The 19,867-nt window shown below is 42.6% G+C and overlaps 1 pseudogene; it reads left to right on the top strand.

The window, feature by feature from the left end:
- Window positions 1–10,737: 10,737 nt before the first annotated feature.
- LOC139577507 (E3 ubiquitin/ISG15 ligase TRIM25-like) overlaps window positions 10,738–19,867 on the top strand; it is a 28,849-nt pseudogene continuing 19,719 nt past the window's right edge.

The following is a 19,867-nucleotide window of genomic DNA, read 5'->3' as shown; positions in this document are numbered from 1 at the left end:
ACGACACCATTCTGTATACTTCTGGCCCTTCCTTGGACACTGTGCTATCTAACCTCCAAACGAGCTTCAATGCCATACAACACTCCTTCCGTGGCCTCCAACTGCTCTTAAACGCTAGTAAAACCAAATGCATGCTTTTCAACCGTTCGCTGCCTGCACCCGCACGCCCGACTAGCATCACCACCCTGGACGGTTCCGACCTAGAATATGTGGACATCTATAAGTACCTAGGTGTCTGGCTAGACTGCAAACTCTCCTTCCAGACTCATATCAAACATCTCCAATCCAAAATCAAATCTAGAGTCTGCTTTCTATTTCGCAACAAAGCCTCCTTCACTCACGCCGCCAAACTTACCCTAGTAAAACTGACTATCCTACCGATCCTCGACTTCGGCGATGTCATCTACAAAATAGCTTCCAATACTCTACTCAGCAAACTGGATGCAGTCTATCACAGTGCCATCCGTTTTGTTACTAAAGCACCTTATACGACCCACCACTGCGACCTGTATGCCCTAGTCGGCTGGCCCTCGCTACATGTTCGTCGTCAGACCCACTGGCTCCAGGTCATCTACAAGGCTATGCTAGGTAAAGTGCCGCCTTATCTCAGTTCACTGGTCACGATGGCTACACCCACCCGTAGCACGCGCTCCAGCAGGTGTATCTCACTGATCATCCCTAAAGCCAAAACCTCATTTGGACGCCTTTCCTTCCAGTTCTCTGCTGCCTGCGACTGGAACGAATTGCAAAAATCTCTGAAGTTGGAGACTTTTATCTCCCTCAACAACTTTAAACATCTGCTATCCGAGCAGCTAACCGATCGCTGCAGCTGTACATAGTCCATCGGTATATAGCCCACCCAATTTACCTACCTCACCCCCCCATACTGCTTTTATTTATTTACTTTTCTGCTCTTTTGCACACCAGTATCTCTACTTGCACATGATCATCTGATGATTTATCACTCCAGTGTTAATCTGCTAAATTGTAATTATTCGATTTATTGCCTACCTCCTCATGCCTTTTGCACACATTGTATATAGATTCTCTTTTTTTCTACCATGTTATTGACTTGTTTATTGTTTACTCCATGTGTAACTCTGTGTTGTTGTCTGTTCACACTGCTATGCTTTATCTTGGCCAGGTCGCAGTTGCAAATGAGAACTTGTTCTCAACTAGCCTACCTGGTTAAATAAAGGTGAAATAAAAAATAAATAAAAAATGTCACCCCAGCCTGGGGAGTCCTGTGCCTTCTCCCAGAGCCAGGCCTCCTGTGTGTCTCTCCATTCCAGTGATGATCCATGGCACGAAGCCTCCAGTGATGATCCATGGCACGAAGCCTCCAGTGATGATCCATGGCACGAAGCCTCCAATGATGATCCATGGCACGAAGCCTCCAGTGATGATCCATGGCACGAAGCCTCCAGTGATGATCCATGGCACGAAGCCTCCAGTGATGATCCATGGCACGAAGCCTCCTGTGATGATCCATTGCACGACGCCTCCTGTGATGATCCATGGCACGAAGCCTCCAGTGATGATCCATGGCACAAAGCCTCCAGTGGTGATCCATGGCATGAAGCCTCCAGTGATGATCCATGGCAAAAAGCCTCCAGTGGTGATCCATGGCACAAAGCCTCCAGTGGTGATCCATGGCATGAAGCCTCCAGTGATGATCCATGGCAAGAAGCCTCCAGGGGTGAGACATGGCACGAAGCCTCCAATGGGGGCCTCCAGCCCGGAGCCTCCAGAGTCGCCCTCCAGCCCGGAGCCTCCAGAGTCGCCCTCCAGCCCGGATCCTCCAGAGTCGCCCTCCAGCCCGGAGCCTCCAGAGTCGCCCTCCAGCCCGGAGCCTCCAGAGTCGCCCTCCAGCCCGGAGCCTCCAGAGTCGCCCTCCAGCCCGGAGCGTCCAGAGGCGCCCTCCAGTCCGGAGCCCGCTACGAGGGTCCCCAGTTCGGGGCCCGCTACGAGGGTCCCCGGTCCGGGGTTGGCAGCGAGGGTCCCCGCTCTAGAGGCGCCACCTAAGTGGGCCAAGCCAGAGGTGGAGGGGGGTCTACGTCCCTCACCAGAGCCGCCACCGCGGAGAGATGCCCACCCAGACCCTCCCCTATAGGTTCAGGTTTTGCGGCCGGAGTCCGCACCTTTGGGGGGGGTACAGTCACGCCCTGACCTTAGTTTTCTATATTTTCTGTATTATTTTGGTCAGGTAAGGGTGTGACGATGGTGGTTATGTGTGTTTTGTCTTGTCTAGAGTTTTTGTTTATCTATGGGGATTTTGTATGTCTAGTTAATGTAGGTTTATGGTGGCCTGAATTGGTTCCCAATCAGAGGCAGCTGTTTATCGTTGTCTCTGATTGGGGATCCTATTTAGGTTGCCATTTTCTATTTAGGTTTGGTGGGTAGTTGTCTATGTGTAGTTGCGTGTCAGCACTCTGTTATTATAGCTTCACGATCGTTTTGTTAGTTTGTTTAAGTGTTCTTCGTTTTATTAAAGAAGAATGTATTTACATCACGCTGCGCCTTGGTCTCCTCGCTACGACGGACGTGACACCTACCTACAACTGGTAAGTAGGTCCCTCCATAATGACAATCTTAACAGCCTACCTACAACTGGTAGAAAGTTTTTACAACGTGCGAGTGTTGATCTCGTTCGCCTCGCTCACTTGACTCAGCCAATAGCTGTTGTGCTCTCTCAACACACACCCCCCTACGGCCCTCCCCACCACTCACTCAGGAACAGCTTGCCTCACTGCTTGACAGTCAGCTTCAGGTCACAGTGAAATATATATTTTTGAAGAGAAATGTCATGGCGGCCGCGGTGCAACTTAGAAATGGTTCAAAAACCTGCAACCAAAACCAATTCAAAGTAGCCCAAATTTGGAGAGAAAACAGCAAATATGGCAACACTGCACAGAGGTATTGTTGCCTACCTTCACCACCTTGGGGCTGCCCGTCAGGAAGTCCAGGACTAAGAAGGTAAGTTAATGTCATAAGTGTACAAGCTTGTAAAGTATGATTTGACTTGTAAAGTATGTTTTGACATGTAAAGTATGAGTTGTGCCTGTATAATCAGTTTTGCAGTTCCAAAAAATATTTGCAAACATGTAACTTATTTGATGTGTGAATAAATACAACACTTGCAAACATGTGACTTGATATGTAAACATCACCGGATAGAAAACGCATGAGAGGGCATAACATTTCTAGCTGAGGAACAATTTTAGGGTGCAGTTGCAAAAAAAACACAAAAACATATATTATATTTAGCCATGCAATGTAGCTATTTTGAATAATTTTGTAATTAATCAAGTCATTTAAATATTTTGGGGGGATGGTTTCCAATGAACAAGCTAGCTATCGAAATGTTTCAGCGTGTTTAGCTAACATTTGCTAGCTATCATCTTCATAGCTAGCAGCATGGAGTCAATACATAACCAAACTGTTACTGGATGTTGAGACTTCCAAGGTGAAAAGAGGCATTGCTGAAACTCATTCCTATGCTTGCAGTGTAGAAAAGCGTGAATGTGATTGAAACCCGAATACCCCAACCAAGGAGCAACTTCCAGAGGCTGAGAAGAGAACCATCCCTGAGACAGCTACAGGACAACATCGTCCGCATCCTCATGGCTAAAATCAAAGAGAGAGCAGATGACATCATGGACTTGAAAATAACACTGTCAGCATTGTTAACCTGAAGAAAGCAATTGGTTTCAATGCTGAGGAAGTAAATGAAGCAGCAGAACGCAACATTGAAAACTCAGGTTGCAAAGCAGGAGAAGAAACTCACTGAAATGGAGTCAAAGGTTAACGAGATTTACCAGTACAGTCGAAGATGGAATCTTTTAATTTACTGAATCGCAGAAAGATCTGACGAGGACATCAAAGCAAAAGTGAAATACATTTACAGAACAATAGTCCTGGAGGAAGAGAGAGATGTTGTTACCGTTTCTCAGGATGTAGTGCACCGCCTAGGTGGGCTGATAGATGGGAGAACAACCAGCCACCGCCACCAGTGATCATGAGATTCATCTCTCGGACAGCAAGGGATCTGACCTGGAAAAGTGCAAAGAAAAATTACTATTTAAAGAACAACAACCTGAAGTTCAAGGAGGACCTGACAGCATTTGATAAAGAAGCTTGGAATCGTCTGCGGCTGATTGAGAGCGCAAGGAAGGAGGGGAAAAGTGCATACCTCGTGGGAGCCAAGGCTTTTGTTAATGGAAGGGAAATTCGCACTGACACCTAGCTTGATGGCTAATGGATTTATCAAGTGAGGGGTGCAGGACTGATTTTATTTGCAACTGGTAAAACATTGCGTTTCTTGAGGAAAGAGCATTATGTGTGAGCCAAGCTATTTTTGTTAACTTAAGTCAGGGAAAATCACACTGACAATTAATGTTAGCTTGATGGCTATGCGTTTTACCAATGCATGGCACAATGTTATTTGCAATTGTATAAAAAAAGGACTGTTTTTATTTGCAACTAGTAAGAATGTTTCATTTTGTGTTTACCCGGTTCATGTGAACGTATACAAGTTTAATTATTCTTCATATAGTCACTGTGATAGTAATTTTCTAAAATTGTTCTATTAATGCCAGGGGAATCCGTAATATTTTCTATTGTAAGTGTAAGAGTGCCGACATTTATTTAATTCAAGAAACTCGTGCCTGATCCACAGATGCGTTTTGAAAGTGTTAATGGGGGAATGATTGTTAGCTTTCATTTGGTGCCAATTGGTCAGAAGGTGTTACTACTTTAAAAAGCAACCTTAATTAAGGGTCATATACAGTGCCTTGCGAAAGTATTCACCCCCATTTGGCATTTTTCCTATTTTGTTGCCTTACAACCTGAAGGAAAAAGGAAACCGCACACTGCTCTTGATAGTATTACCGATATTTAATAAGCTTACGTATCAGCCACACGGTCTTCGTCAGAGCTTTTGTGATTTTTTGAAAGTTGCACCCTTATGTAGACCTGGCCCCACCCACATCCGTTCTACACATCGAAGGGGGTTGGAGGCAAAGGAAAAACAAATAAGTGCTACCAATTATAACAATATGCATTTCATAAATATTACAAAAGTGTATAAATAAGGCGTATTGAGCACGTCTGTAAAACCTCAATGAGGACATTTCATTGGTCATTGGGTACATCATACGAAAAACGTCAGAGTAATCTACAATAGACACATATTTCATGTTCAAATTCACAACATAACATACATAGGCATTTCATCATTAAGTCCTTTAGGAAATAATGTCTGGAGGGTGAAAATCCAAAAACATTCTCTTTTACTCATAGTATTATTAATATCACCTCCCCTGTCTGATATCTTAACTTTCTCTATGCCACAAAATCTAAAAGTGGAAATGTCATGCTCAGGTCATTGAAATGTACAGCTACTGGATAATCCCTGTCGTTTCTCCTGATTTAACTTTTACGTTCACTAATTCTCTGTTTGAGAGCGCGGGTGGTTTTACCGACATAAGAGCCCACATGGACATTTAATAATGTAAATAACATGGGTGGTCGAGCACGTAATAATGTCATTTATTTGGAACCGTTTTCCTGTGTGTGGGTGGCAGAAATATTCACACTTCATCATATTGTTGCACTGTGCGCATCCTCTGCATTTATAGCTACCATTTGGTAGAGGGGGTAAAAGAGCTTGGCTAATTTTCTTTTGTGGCTGGCAGTTGCCATGAACCAATTTATCGCGTAAATTGCGACCTCTCCTATACACAATATGTGGTGGATATTTAAATTCAGCAGGCAAAACTGGGTCCGATGATAAAATATGCCAGTGTTTCTTGACCACACCTCCCACTTTTCGCGAATTCAAAGTATATGTAGTTGTGAACATTACGGAGTGTTCTTTGGCTTTAGCGGGTCTTTTTTGTAGCAGTTCATCTCGTGTTTTTTCCAATGCCAAATTATGAGCTTCATCCACACATTGTGACAAATAGCCTCTTCTTAGAAACCTCATGCGCATCTCCGCTGCTTTTTCTAGATAATCCTCTGTGGAGTGGCATATACGGCGCAGTCTAAAAAACGGGCTTCTTGGAAGTCCTCTTTTGAATGGCTCAGGGTGGAAGCTGTCACCCTGTAATATAGTATTTCTGTCCGTTTCTTTTCTATACAGAGTTGTAAACAGGGTTCCATTTGATTTCTCAATCCACATATCGAGATAATGAACACGTTGAGTGTCACGTTCAATAGTGAATTTGAGATTAGGGTCAATGTCATTGAGTAGTGCCATAAAATCTGACAGTTCTTCTTCAGTTCCTTCCCATATACAAAAACTGTCGTCAATATATCGATACCACTTCAGGACTTTATTCAAAAATGGATTCTCGTTTTCATTATTAACAAAACATTCTTCAAAAATACCTATATAGAGGTTAGCATAGCGCGGAGCAAATGTGGAGCCCATCGATGTTCCATTCGTTTGGAGGTAGTATTCATCATCAAACCTAAAATAGTTATACGTCAAATCATATTCAGCCAACTCTAGAATGAAGTTTGTTGGTGGATATTCATTAGTATCTCTGACTCCCAAATAGTGTGCTAGTGCTGCCAGCCCCCCCACATGGGGAATACTGGTATATAGACTCTTGACATCTAATGTGACCAAAATACAGTCTTCTTTTAAACCCGTTATTGGTGAGATCTTGTTTATGAAGTCTATAGAGTCTTTTACATATGATGGCAATGATTGCACATGAGATTTAATAAAAGAGTCTACAAAGTTCGACAATGGCTCTAGCATTGAGCCTATTCCTGCAACCACTGGTCTGCCTTGTTGTGTTTTAGGTTTGTGTAATTTCGGTAAAATGTATAAGCATGGACGTATGGCACATTTGCAGCAAAGATATTCATATTCAGGTTTTGAGATAAGGTTGTTTAATAGGGCTCCAGATTCGAGCAAATATCCCTTTGGAACACCTGTGTGGGATCAACACTCAGTTTTCTATAGAAACGTTCATTACTGAGTTGTCTCTGAATTTCTTCTTTATATTTTTCATAGTCTAAAACAACCACAGCACCCCCCTTGTCTGCAGGTTTTATAACCAAAGATGAATCTTTCATTAATTCATTGAGTGCCAGTTCTTCTGTTCTAGTGAGATTCTTCTGAATATGGTTTGTTTGTCTCGTATATACTGACATGGCTTCTTGTTCGACCTACCTACAATAGGTATTATTCGAAGGAGTTGTTAACCATGGGACAGAATTTGCTTTTGGGCTTAAAATGGGTACCAGTTCTTTGTGTTACTAGGCCCAAATCAGTGTTTTGCGAAAACAAATGCTTAAGTTTAATCTTGCGAAAGAATTTAAACAGATCTACTTGCGTATCGAATGGTTTATTTGTACATGTAGGTACAAAAGAGAGGCCCTTAGATAAGCCTGAGACTTGAGCGTCAGTAAGGTCTTTTTTGGAGAGGTTAATTACCGCGTCCTGCTGTAGCTCCGTGTCCACGGCCTGTGTTCCTGGTCTCCTCTTCGACCGCTTGCCTCTCCTGCATCGTTTCTTTTCTTTCGTGGAGCCCTCTGTTGCTTCGGACTGTGTGCCATGGTAGCTGGAGTCACTGTCTGTAGGGAATTCGCTCTCGGTGGATGCCTCTGTGTCCAAGTTTCCATGTCCTCCCGCTGCTGCGTATCTGCGTCCCCCGATCAGCGGTGCGTCCCTCCATCAACCTCTCCGTGCTCCTGTCCTTGGGCCTTCCCATGCGTACACCTGGTTGAGCTGGTAGTCCTCTGTGTCTCGCTGGTATTTCTTGATCTTTGTTGCTTATAGAGAGTCTCTGGGTGCAAAAAGGGTGCAACGTTCAAAAAATCACTAAAGCTCTGACGAAGGCCGTGTGGCCGATACGTAAGCTTATTAAATATCGGTGATACTATCAAGAGCAGTGTGCGGTTTCCTTTTTCCTTCATCTTGTTCAATTGTTGCCATGCACCTGCAAATAAGATTGCTCAGATGTGCGAGTGCATTTTGAATTTTGGTGCCTTAAAACCTGGAAATAAAATAGATTTTTGGGGGGTTTGTATCATTTCATTTACACAACATGCCTACCACTTTGAAGATGCAAAATATTTTTTATTGTGAAACAAACAAGAAATAAGACAAAAAAACTGAACTTGAGAGTGCATAACTACCTCCCCTCAAGTCAATACTTTGTAGAACCACCTTTTGCAGCAATTTCAGCTGAAAGTCTCTTGGGATATGTCTCTATAAGCTTGGCACATCTAGCCACTGGGATTTTTGCCCATTCTTCAGGGCAAAACTGCTCCAGCTCCTTCAAGTTGGATGTGTTCCTGCTGGTGAACAGCAATCTTTAAGTCATACCACAGATTCTCAATTGGATTGAGGTCTGGGCTTTGACTAGGCAATTCCAATACATTTAAATATTTCCCCTTAAATTAAACCACGCAAGTGTTGCTTTAGCAGTATGCTTAGGGTCATTGTCCTGCTGGAAGGTGAACCTCCATCCCAGCTTAAATCTCTGGAAGACAAACAGGTTTCCCTCAAGAATTTCCCATCCATCATTCCATCAATTCTGACCAGTTTCCCAGTCCCTGCCGATGGAAAAACATCCCCACAGCATGATGCTGCCACCACCATGCTTCACTGTGGGGATGGTGTTCTCGGGGTGATGGGAGGTGTTGGGTTTGTGCCAGACATAGCGTTTTCCTTGTTGTCCAAAAAGCTAAATTTTTGTCTCATCTGACTGTCTTCCGTATGTTTGGGGAGTCTCCCACATAACTTTTGGCGAACACCAAAAATGTTTGCTAATTTTTTTCTTTATGCAATAGCTTTTTTTTCTGGCCACTCTTCCGTAAAGCCCAGTTCTGTGGAGTGTACGGCTTAAAGTGGTCCTATGGACAGATACTCCAATCTCCGCTGTGGAGCTTTGCAGCTCCTTCAGGGTTATCTTTGGTCTCTTTGTTGCCTCTCTGATTTAATGCCCTAATTACCTGGTCTGTGAGTTTTGGTGGGCGGCCCTCTCTTGGCAGGTTTGTTGGGTGCCATATTCTTTATATTTTTTAATAATGGATTTAATGGTGCTCTGTGGGATGTTCAAAGTTTCAGATATTTTTTTAGAACCCAACCCTGATCTGTACTTCTCCACAACTTTGTCCCTGGCCTGTTTGGAGAGTTCCTTGGTCTCATGGTGCCGCTTGCTTGCTTGGTGGTGCACCTTGCTTGGTGGTGCACCTTGCTTGGTGGTGCACCTTGCTTGGTGGTGTTGCAGACTCTGGGGTATTTCAGAACAGGTGTGTATATATATACTGAAATCATGTGACAGATCATGTGACACTTAGATTGCACACAGGTGGACTTTATGTAATTAATTATGTGACTTCTAAAGGTAATTGGTTGCACCAGATCTTATTTAGGGGCTTCATGGCAAAGGGGGAGAATACATATGCACACCACTTTTCCATTGTTTTTGTATATCTCTACTGGTAGAGAGACCAATGATTCAGGAACAACAGCGCTCTTATATAGACACTCTTTTACATGAGATTCAAGTGTCACCATTTTACACAAGCAGTTTGTAAAAGGCACATATCAGGGTTTAAGCTAAAACATGCTGCTCAGCTGTTAGGTGAAACTCGTGGTGTGATCAGGGTGTGGTTTCAGTTCTCGGAACATATATATTTTTTTAAACAAGTAACATTTTTAATTTCACTTCCCCAATTTGGACTATTTTGTGTATGTCCATTACATGAAATCCAACTGAGTGATGGTTGACCTCATGTTTCCACATCTTAATAAAGCTGTTGTTGAAAGAATCTTCAGTCTCTCCCCTTTCTGGTTAGAATTTCCACGACACATTTTTATGCCTCTGCATGTTGTTTTTAAGAGATTTCCCAGTGATTATACTCAGAGGAGAGAGAGGTATTTTATTTAGCCTTTTGAATTCCTTTTGAAAGTGATTTGTGAAACATTTATTTTTAGTAAAACTCCAGGACATTTTCCTATTTAAACCGGTCCTTTACCTCCAGTGTCCTGGTCAGGCCCTGAAAACACCCTCCAGACAGAGTATTCTACTACATGGGATGGACAGAATTTACTACATACAAATACAAAGTACAGATACCAAATTCCATAAAGATCAATGTATCAAAATAAACTACTAAATAGTTGTATTTTGTAATGTATATAAATAAATGTAACGTATTTAATTTGATATACAAAATACATTTGGAAGTATCCGGCCCGAACAGCAACAAGATTCTCAGTAACGGTTACAAACTATTGTTCTTGCTTGTTGACAGTGATACTGTATGTTGTTATCTACCTTAGTTGAGCAAGTCACTCTGGTGAAGCTAAATGACTAAAATGGAAATGTATATGTGAAAATGAACATACCAAATGAACTGCAAAGCACACTGGGTATTATTATTGGTCTTTATTCAGGCAGATCTCATTAGAATAATACTCAGCATGCTTTTCAATTATACAGTTTTACATTTACATTTTAATCATTTAGCAGACACTCTTATCCAGAGAGTCTTTCAATTAGTGCATTCATCTTAAGACAGCTTGGTGACAAAACAATATATTACAATCGTGTCAAGTACATTTTCCCTCAACAAAGTATTTATCAACATACTTCCTTATCAAAGAAACCACACCCCCTCTACATACAGAGAACACAGTCAAGTAGGAAGCCACTCCCTGTCTGGTGTAGAGTTCCATGAAACAGAAAGTCATCTTTGACACTGACATTGCTTAACCTACAGGAGAGAGCACCAAAATGGCAGAGAATCAGGAACTGTTCTGTTGCTCAATCTGTCTGGATCTACTGAAGGATCTGGTGACTACTGCCTGTGGACACAGTTACTCTATGGGCTGTATTAAAGAAAGCTGGGATCAGGATGATCTGAAAGGTTTCTACAGCTGTCCACAGTGCAGAGAGACCTTTCTCCCAAGGCCTGTTCTGAACAGGAGCACTGTGCTGGCTGAAGTGGTGGAGAAACTGAAGAAGACAGGACTCCAGGCTGCTCCCCCTCCTGCTCTGTACTATGCTGGACCTGGAGATGTGGTGTGTGATGTCCTGCACTGGGACCAGAAAGCAGAAAGCCCTCATGTCCTGTCTGGTGTGTCTGGCCTCTTACTGTGAGACTCACCTCAAACCTCACTATGAATTTCCTGCTTTCAAGGAGCACAAGCTGGTCAAAGCCACCACACAACTACAGGAGAAGATCTGCTCTCATCATGACAAACTGCTGGAGGTTTACTGTCGTACCGATCAGCAGTGTATCTGTTATCTATGTACAATGGATGAACATAAAGGCATTGATACAGTGTCAGCTGCAGCAGAGAGGACTGAGAAACAGGTAAGACCAGAACAACTTGTTGGTGACTGTCTGATAAACAAAGAATTAAAGATACAATAGGAACTAAGGCTGTTTGAATATGAGATCATTTAAATGAAATCGATTCACGGCAGAACAAATATGAACACAAACCTTGATTATGTTAACCCAGATTCTCCAAATGTATCACCATTTTCTAAAGTCAAACACCATTATCATTCATTATCAAACACCCAATCAGCTCCCTGATTTGTGTTCTATTAAAACTATAATCATTCACATACTGTAACAACATAATAAATATTTTCACACAGACACTTCCTCAATATTTGAATCTCTATCTTCTATGGGCCCTATGTCACATGACTATACTGTTGATCTACTGGACTAATAAAGCTTGATAGCTCATTGAAGAGTGATTCTCCACAGAGGCAGCTGGGGATGAGTCAGCAGAAGGTCCAGCAGAGATTCCAGGAGAGAGAGAAGGAGCTGAAGGAGCTCCAACAGGCTGTGGATTCTTTCAAGGTGAGTCTTGTTGACCAGAGGAGACACACCAGTTCACTTCTCTCCTCCCGTCAGAGGGAGGAGAGGGGCCCCTCTCCAATATCACTGACCCTACTGCTGGGAACAGGCTGTCTGGACCCCTTTCAGACAATAGACTGCTTCATGTAACTGACGGGATATGAACCCAGGTCTACTGCGGGAGAAACCAACATCTTGACCGTTACACCAAGAGGACATTCCCTATTGGTCCGACACTGAATTTGAAGTTGCAGGCGGGGCTACGTCATCACATAACCATGACTGACTCATGTCCCCTATACATTAACATGGAGTGCTCTCTCTCTCTATTCAATTCATTTCATTTCAATTAAATGGGCTTTATTGGCATGGGAAACATATAACAAAGGAAGTTAAATTGTTTATTTCACTTTTTGTTTATTATCTATCAGAAATTAACAGTAAATAGAGATGTTGTAATTCAAGTTCAAACAGAGTGAGCCGTGTGCCAGACTGAGTTCTGGAGGTGAAATGGAAATGAATGAGGGAGAGTTAAGTGAGGTAGAAGGTGTGGTGAAGAGCTCAGAACCAGAGCCTGGCATCAATAGACATGATAAAAAAATCTGGTGCAGTAGGAGTTACATTTTTGGAGAAAGTGGATCCATACGTTTTGGCAGATCCATTAATGGTTTCAGGGTGGGTGGGAAAGGAGTTGGGTGCAGTTGAATCAGTGAAGGTAACCTGTAGTGGACTTGTGATATTTGTTTGTGTTTCTTCTGACCAGAGGGAGTGGGCGCTCCGTGTCACACAACTTGGGTCAAGATCTGTTTCTTGCTTTGCTCTTAGGAACAGGGCACCATTGAAAGGAGTGATTTCTGCAGTAGTGTTAAGTGTGGAGGTGGAGCAATTGAAGTTGAAGACTCCTGGTGTTTGTAATTCCCGCGGTTTGGTGTGACGCAGACCCGGTGGTGAGCGTGGTGAAACAGAGGAGTCACTCAGTCCTTTTGAGTTCTGAGTCTTTACCCGACAAAGTCATGTTAGGATATATCAGTTATCCTGTTAGAGTCTTTGTGTTGAATCCACTGAGCTGTTTCAGGTGCAACGTTTATGGTCAAGTTGCAGCAGTTTGTAGGAGGGAGATTCCAAGATGTGGGTAGTGTGCAGGAGGTCATGAGAGAGGATTGTGTAATTTTAGTGGATAAAGTTGTGTGTCAACTGTAGGGGTGTCCATGTTGCTGGTGATCAGAAGTGTCCGGTGAGAGAGAGGCAGGTTGAGGTGGATAGAGTCAGAGTAGTGCAGAAGGTGTCGTATGCTGAGGCAGTGAAGAAAGTAGAGGAGGATGGGTCAAGGGTGAGGGATCCTGAGAGGATCCCTGTGAGTAGTAGATCTGTGCAGCACAGAGGGATAGGCCAACGAGTGATATATGCTTCAGTAAGGTTAGCTTCTTAGCGTTCATAGCAATGGTTATCAACTGTACCACAGAAATGGAACGTAAATCACAGAAAATAGATGTTGTGGTGGCAGCTGCAGAGAAGTATTTGGTCATACGAGATTTGACTTCAGAAGAGTTCCAGGGTGGGTTGAGTGGTGGTGTCCCGTCCTCCCAGGTCGTTGGCATGGTGCAGGAGCAGATAGGGTCAAAGTAGTGGAATGGGGTAGTGGGTTTTTAATGACTGTAGGGTTAGTTGGAAGGGTGTTTTTTAGTATTATCATAATTTCCCCTTTTCCCATTTTGTATCACAAAGTATCATGGATGTATGTTATAGTCCAGTTAGGGGCGGTAATGCAACATATTGGATGTCAACCGCCAGTAAACTCAAAAGAAGAAGAAACGTTTTTTATATATATATATATGAATGGGGTGCTGACAAACAATCGTTGATGGATATTTATAGAGCTCTGATCAGGACAACAATTGATTACAGGTGTATAGTTTATGGAACAGCAGCAAAGACTTGTCTTCAGAAGCTGGACAGAATCCAGTATATAGCTTTAAGGATATGTATTGGTGCATTTAAATCAACATCTGTATGTGTCTTACTAGTGGAGGCAGGTGAGATGCCTTTGGATATACGGCGTAATAAATTGTCATTAGCTTATTGGGTTGAAAGGCTGTGAGGTTGAGCATCCCACTGCTACTGTTCTAGATGACTGTTGGGAATATACTAGTAGACAAGGCTGTGGTTTTGGTTGGACAGTTGGAAAGCTTGCTGATGAGAGTGGTTTGAGGGAGTTGGAGGTTGGCCCTTCTGTGGTGATAGGGGATGTTCCTCCATGGTTACTCCCAGATCCTGTTGTTGATCTAACCTTGGTAGAGAAAAGGAAAGATGGGTCAGAAGTCAGTGATAAAGGGAAACTGGTTGACAATTACATTGGTAGAAGTTTATGCTTTTTTACCACTTTTCAAATCAAATGTATTCATATAGCCCTTCTTAGATCAGCTGATATATCAAAGTGCTGTACAGAAACCCAGCCTAAAACCCCAAAAAGCAAGCAATGCAGGTGTAGAAGCACGGTGGCTAGGAAAAACTCCCTAGAAAGGCCAAAACCTAGGAAGAAACCTAGAGAGGAACCAGGCTATGAGGGGTGGCCAGTCCTCTTCTGGCTGTGCGGGTAGAGATTATAACAGAACATGGCCAAGATGTTCAAATGTTCATAAATGACCAGCATGGTCAAATAATAGTAATCACAGTGAACAGGTCACGGTTTCATAGCCGCAGGCAGAACAGTTGAAACTGGAGGAGCAGCACGGCCAGGTGGACTGGGGACAACAAGGAGTCATCATGCCAGGTAGTCCTGAGGCATGGTCCTAGGGCTCAGGTCCTCCGAGAGAAAGAGAGAGAGAATTAGAGAGAGCATACTTAAATTCACACAGGACACTGGATAAGACAGGAGAAAAGATGGATCCAAGGACCCAGATAGTGGGCGCACAGGAGCAGGCGTTTACCTTCCTGAATTTGATGTGCAGATATGTAGAAGACTAACAGATGAACTGTCAGTATACTCAGTTGAACTGTTGGTGATAATAGTTGCCCTCCAGTGGGTTGAGGACGTACAACCTGTTAGAATGATAGTATGCTCAGATTCTCTGTCTGAATAGTTTATCATCTGGTAAATCTTATAGGAGTGACCTACTATTGGAGGTATTAATGTTATTATGGAGAATTGAGAGAATGGGTGTAGTAGTGAGATTCTGCTGGGTCCCAGCACATTCAGGTGTGGAAGGGAATGAAATTGCAGACCAGTTAGCTAAAAGAGCTTTAAAACAAGATATAATTTATTTTAATGTTCCACTGGGTAGAGGTGAAGCCAAATGTAAGATCAGAGACATTTTGATAGATGTGTGGCAGAAGAGATGGGACTCTGAGCACAAGGACCAGCATTTATATGCCCTCCAAAGAAAGGTCGGTGGACCAAGATTCAAAGGTCAGATTAGGAAGGAAGAGGTGGTGTTTACTCGATTGTGTTTAGGACATTGTACATTGAACTGGTCATTCCATCTGGTTGGCAGCATGTGAATGGTTTGTGTCTGGAGGGTATGGTCAATGAAACGGTGGAGCATGTGTTGTTATACTGTTGTAGGTATGTTGAAGAGAGGGAAGGGTTTTGTGTCTTGTGAGGGTTTTGTGGTTCCTGAGGAGGGCTACTATTCTTTTTCCTAATGTATTTTCTCATAGTGGAGGGTTTATTTATTGGTTTCCACTGTTTATCGGTTAGAGTTGAGGGGGGAGTAGGGTAGTTTGTTTGGGCGGCGTGATGGCCTCAACCGAGTGGAGAAGAAACTCTGTCTCTTCAGGTGCGTTCTGGAGAATGGTGTGGAGGAGTTTTTGATCATGGTCGGCGAGCCGTTGGGAGCGTAACATGTACACTCTGCATCTAGAATGAACAAGGCGGTGGTTGTGGTAATGACAAAGGTGAGTCTTGTTGCCCGGCTAGTTACCAGTGGGATTTTTGTGAGGGGTGTGTTGGTGCCTCTTTCGACTAGAGTAACGTTAGTGGTGGCTAATCTGCCTCCATTTATTACGAACAAACAGATCTGTAAAGAGTTGGTTCGTTTTGGTACATGTGCAAGTAGTTTTCGTTTCGTTTCTCGACTAGGTGTCTCTTTTCGTAGTGTTTGTTTCCTTTAAGCAGGGGGGGTGGAATCCAAGGTTTGCGAGCACAGATAGGTTTTGGGTGTGGCAAAAAAACAGGCCTTATTTTAGGTGATGTTTCACCCTGCCAGCTCCTATTAGTTGTATTGATAAAACAGGTCTTATTTCAGGTCATGTTTCACCCTGCCAGCTCCTATTAGATGTATTGATAAAACAGGTCTTATTTCAGGTCATGTTTCACCCTGCCAGCTCCTATTAGTTGTATTGAAAAACAGGTCTTATTTTAGGTGATGTTTCACCCTGCCAGGTCCTATTAGTTGTATTGAACAAACAGGTCTGATTTTAGGTGATGTTTCACCCTGCCAGGTCCTATTAGTTGTATTGATAAAACGGGTCTTATTTTAGGTGATGTTTCACCCTGCCAGGTCCTATTAGTTGTATTGATAAAACAGGTCTTATTTCAGGTCATGTTTCACCCTGCCAGCTCCTATTAGATGTATTGATAAAACAGGTCTTATTTCAGGTCATGTTTCACCCTGCCAGCTCCTATTAGTTGTATTGAAAAACAGGTCTTATTTTAGGTGATGTTTCACCCTGCCAGGTCCTATTAGTTGTATTGAACAAACAGGTCTGATTTTAGGTGATGTTTCACCCTGCCAGGTCCTATTAGTTGTATTGATAAAACGGGTCTTATTTTAGGTGATGTTTCACCCTGCCAGGTCCTATTAGTTGTATTGAACAAACAGGTCTGATTTTAGGTGATGTTTCACCCTGCCAGGTCCTATTAGTTGTATTGAACAAACAGGTCTTATTTTAGGTGATGTTTCACCCTGCCAGCTCCTATTAGTTGAATTGAAAAACGGGTCTTATTTTAGGTGATGTTTCACCCTGCCAGCTCCTATTAGTTGTATTGATAAAACAGGTCTTATTTTAGGTCATGTTTCACCCTGCCAGGTCCTATTAGTTGAATTGAAAAACGGGTCTTATTTTAGGTGATGTTTTACCCTGCCAGCTCCTATTAGTGGTATTAAACACTGTGGCACCAACTCAACTTCTGAAAGTTCTATTCCCAGTCCATTGTTCTGCGTCACAATGTCAGCTTCACTATTGTTATCACTGAGACCAACCCGCATTAACCTTGTAGGTTTACCTCAGGTAACTTATTATTAACTAGGTTACAGCTAGTTGGTGAGGAAGCTCACTGTTTATCTGATTAGACATTATAGTAATAAAGGCTTAACGATGGTTGGCGCATATCTATCAAACGTTAACATTTTGTTGTCATGGTTTTAAATATTATTTTTTGAGAAAAAGGTGTAAAACCTAAACAAAACGAATGTCCCTGTTCTTTTTCTCAAGACGTGACCGATTTAAACAGCCAGAATAAATTTTTAAAAATAAGAAATAACCTTTTTAATGACTTGTTGTTTCTAAATGGCTGCAGGGTAATTTGATAATTGTTGAAATCTGTTTGTTCGTAGGCATCAAATAGCGAAAATGCTGCGCAGTTTCACAGAGTTGTAAACCAAATGGATAGGTGGAGCTCATTGATGTGTAGCTCTGATGCAGTTGCTACCTCAGATTATGAGCCTATCAAGTGTCGTGAATGAGGTATGTAGTACCCACAGAAGAGGGAGGAGCAAGAGCTATAAACCCAGACAGTTTTTCTCTTTAAATACCCTGAACCGAACAATCAATCAAATGTATTTATGAAGTCCTTTTTACATCAGCAGATGTCACAAACTGCTATACAGAAACTCTAACCCTACGTATAACCTATTTTAGCCTGAACCCTAATTCTAGGGTAGGGTAGCCTAGAACATGTTTAGAAACTATTTTAGTAACAATATTATGTTAGTAAATACCATTATAGTACTAAATAGGTTTTGATTAACAAAATAATCAAAATACTATCTAAGCATTTTGCACTTTTTTTGTTATTCGTTATTTATATTTATTATTGCAAGGCAGAACACTTGATAAACAAGACAGCAGCATACCACCCTGCATCCCTTTGCTGGTGTGCTTCTGATGCTAAGCAGGGTTGGTCTTTGTCAGTCCCTGGATGGGAGACTAGATGTTGTTGGAGGTCCAGTAGGAGGCACACTTTCCTCAGGTCTAAAAAAAAATATTCCAGTGCAGTGATTGGGGACACTTCCCTGAGTAGGGTGCTGTCTTTCGGATGGGATGTTAAACTGGTGTCCTGGCTAAATTCCCAATCTGGCCCTCATACCATCATGGTCATCTAATAATCCCCAGTTTACAATTGGCTCATTCCTCTCCCCTGTAACTAGTCCCTGGGTTGTTGCTGTAAATGAGAACGTGTTCTCAGTCAACTTACCTGGTAAAATAATGAGAGAAAAAAATACACAATTGTTTTATTTTTTAAATGTGGTTTTAACCTAGTAACCTCGACGTGAAAGTCCAGCAATTGGTGTGGGATAGGTTTGAGACTGATCTCTGGAATTAATAAGAAAAATACACTTTATTTCTCAGCTGCCTCACCAATGTCTTTACGTGAATTAATAACTTTTAATTGGTAAACATTTCCTATAGATGGCAGCATCAGTTATAGGCTACAAGCAGCAATATGATTGACATAAAATAGCATGCAACCAAACACTATTTGTCCCATGATTTTCTAAAATGGTCATTCATTACTTTAGTTAGCTATATATCTCATATTAGTCCTGTGTTGCTTTTGGGGGAGTAAAATAATATTAACTATAGCAGGTATTGAACCCCGGTCAAATAATCACTAGTCAGATGTGTTAATCTCAACCCTAGTAAACATGCATTATGACATCATGTTAATATGTCATAATGGGAGTAAACAGCCTCGGAATAGAAAAGACGATGCATCTTCCAGCCCGACAATAAATTACATCATACAACCCTCACGGTTAGTAGATTTACCTCAACATGCCCCTCTCTTGTGGGAGAAGGCAGAGTGATCGCTGGTAGCTCTTAAAAGAGCCTTTGCTTTGCTGAGCAGTTAGTTTTCAGGAGTGTGCTGACTGCCTGCCTTCAGAGGAGTCTGTCTGTGAATAATGAAAAGTTAATAAATTGCCACGAGAGGGGGGTGTGGTGCCTGGGTCGTGGGTATGGGAGGAGCCCATCTTCCACAACCCACTGATCACTGGGTTTGGTGAACCTGGGGAGCAGGGTGGCAGCGTTCTGACTCAAAACAGCACAGAGGCTACTGTACCGTACAGAGGTGGGCTTAGTGGGAGTGAAGGGGCATCAGTGGCAGGGGGTTGTGGGGGCTGAGAGCATGGCAGGGTATAGGTGGAGGGTGCTCTATAAGCTCCCAGTGCTGGAAAGGTCAGGGGTCATCCAGTGGAGGGTATTACATGGAGCCCTGGACACCAATAGCTGGTTGGCTCGGGATTTTTATTTTTTTATTTCACCTTTATTTAACCAGGTAGGCTAGTTGAGAACAAGTTCTCATTTGCAACTGCGACCTCGCCAAGATAAAGCATAGCAGTGTGAACAGACAACAACACAGAGTTACACATGGAGTAAACAATAAACAAGTCAAAAACATGGTAGAAAAAAGGCATGAGGAGGTAGGCAATAAATCGAATAATTACAATTTAGCAGATTAACACTGGAGTGATAAATCATCAGATGATCATGTGCAAGTAGAGATACTGGTGTGCAAAAGAGCAGAAAAGTAAATAAAAAATAAAAGCAGTATGGGGGTGAGGTAGGTAAATTGGGTGGGCTATATACCGATGGACTATGTACAGCTGCAGCGATCGGTTAGTTGCTCAGATAGCAGATGTTTAAAGTTGTTGAGGGAGATAAAGTCTCCAACTTCAGAGATTTTTGCAATTCGTTCCAGTCGTGAATGACCTGGGAGTTGGGGAGGGGTGTCCGTTTTCTGCAATGACAGACTGTTCATCATGTTTTTTCTGTGTTGCCAGGGTAATGCCATTACTGT

The sequence above is a fragment of the Salvelinus alpinus genome, chromosome 6, assembly GCF_045679555.1.
Source record: "Salvelinus alpinus chromosome 6, SLU_Salpinus.1, whole genome shotgun sequence".
NCBI lineage: Eukaryota > Metazoa > Chordata > Actinopteri > Salmoniformes > Salmonidae > Salvelinus > Salvelinus alpinus.
Note: the sequence above shows the minus strand (reverse complement) of the source record. Positions and strands in the feature narration are given on the sequence as shown.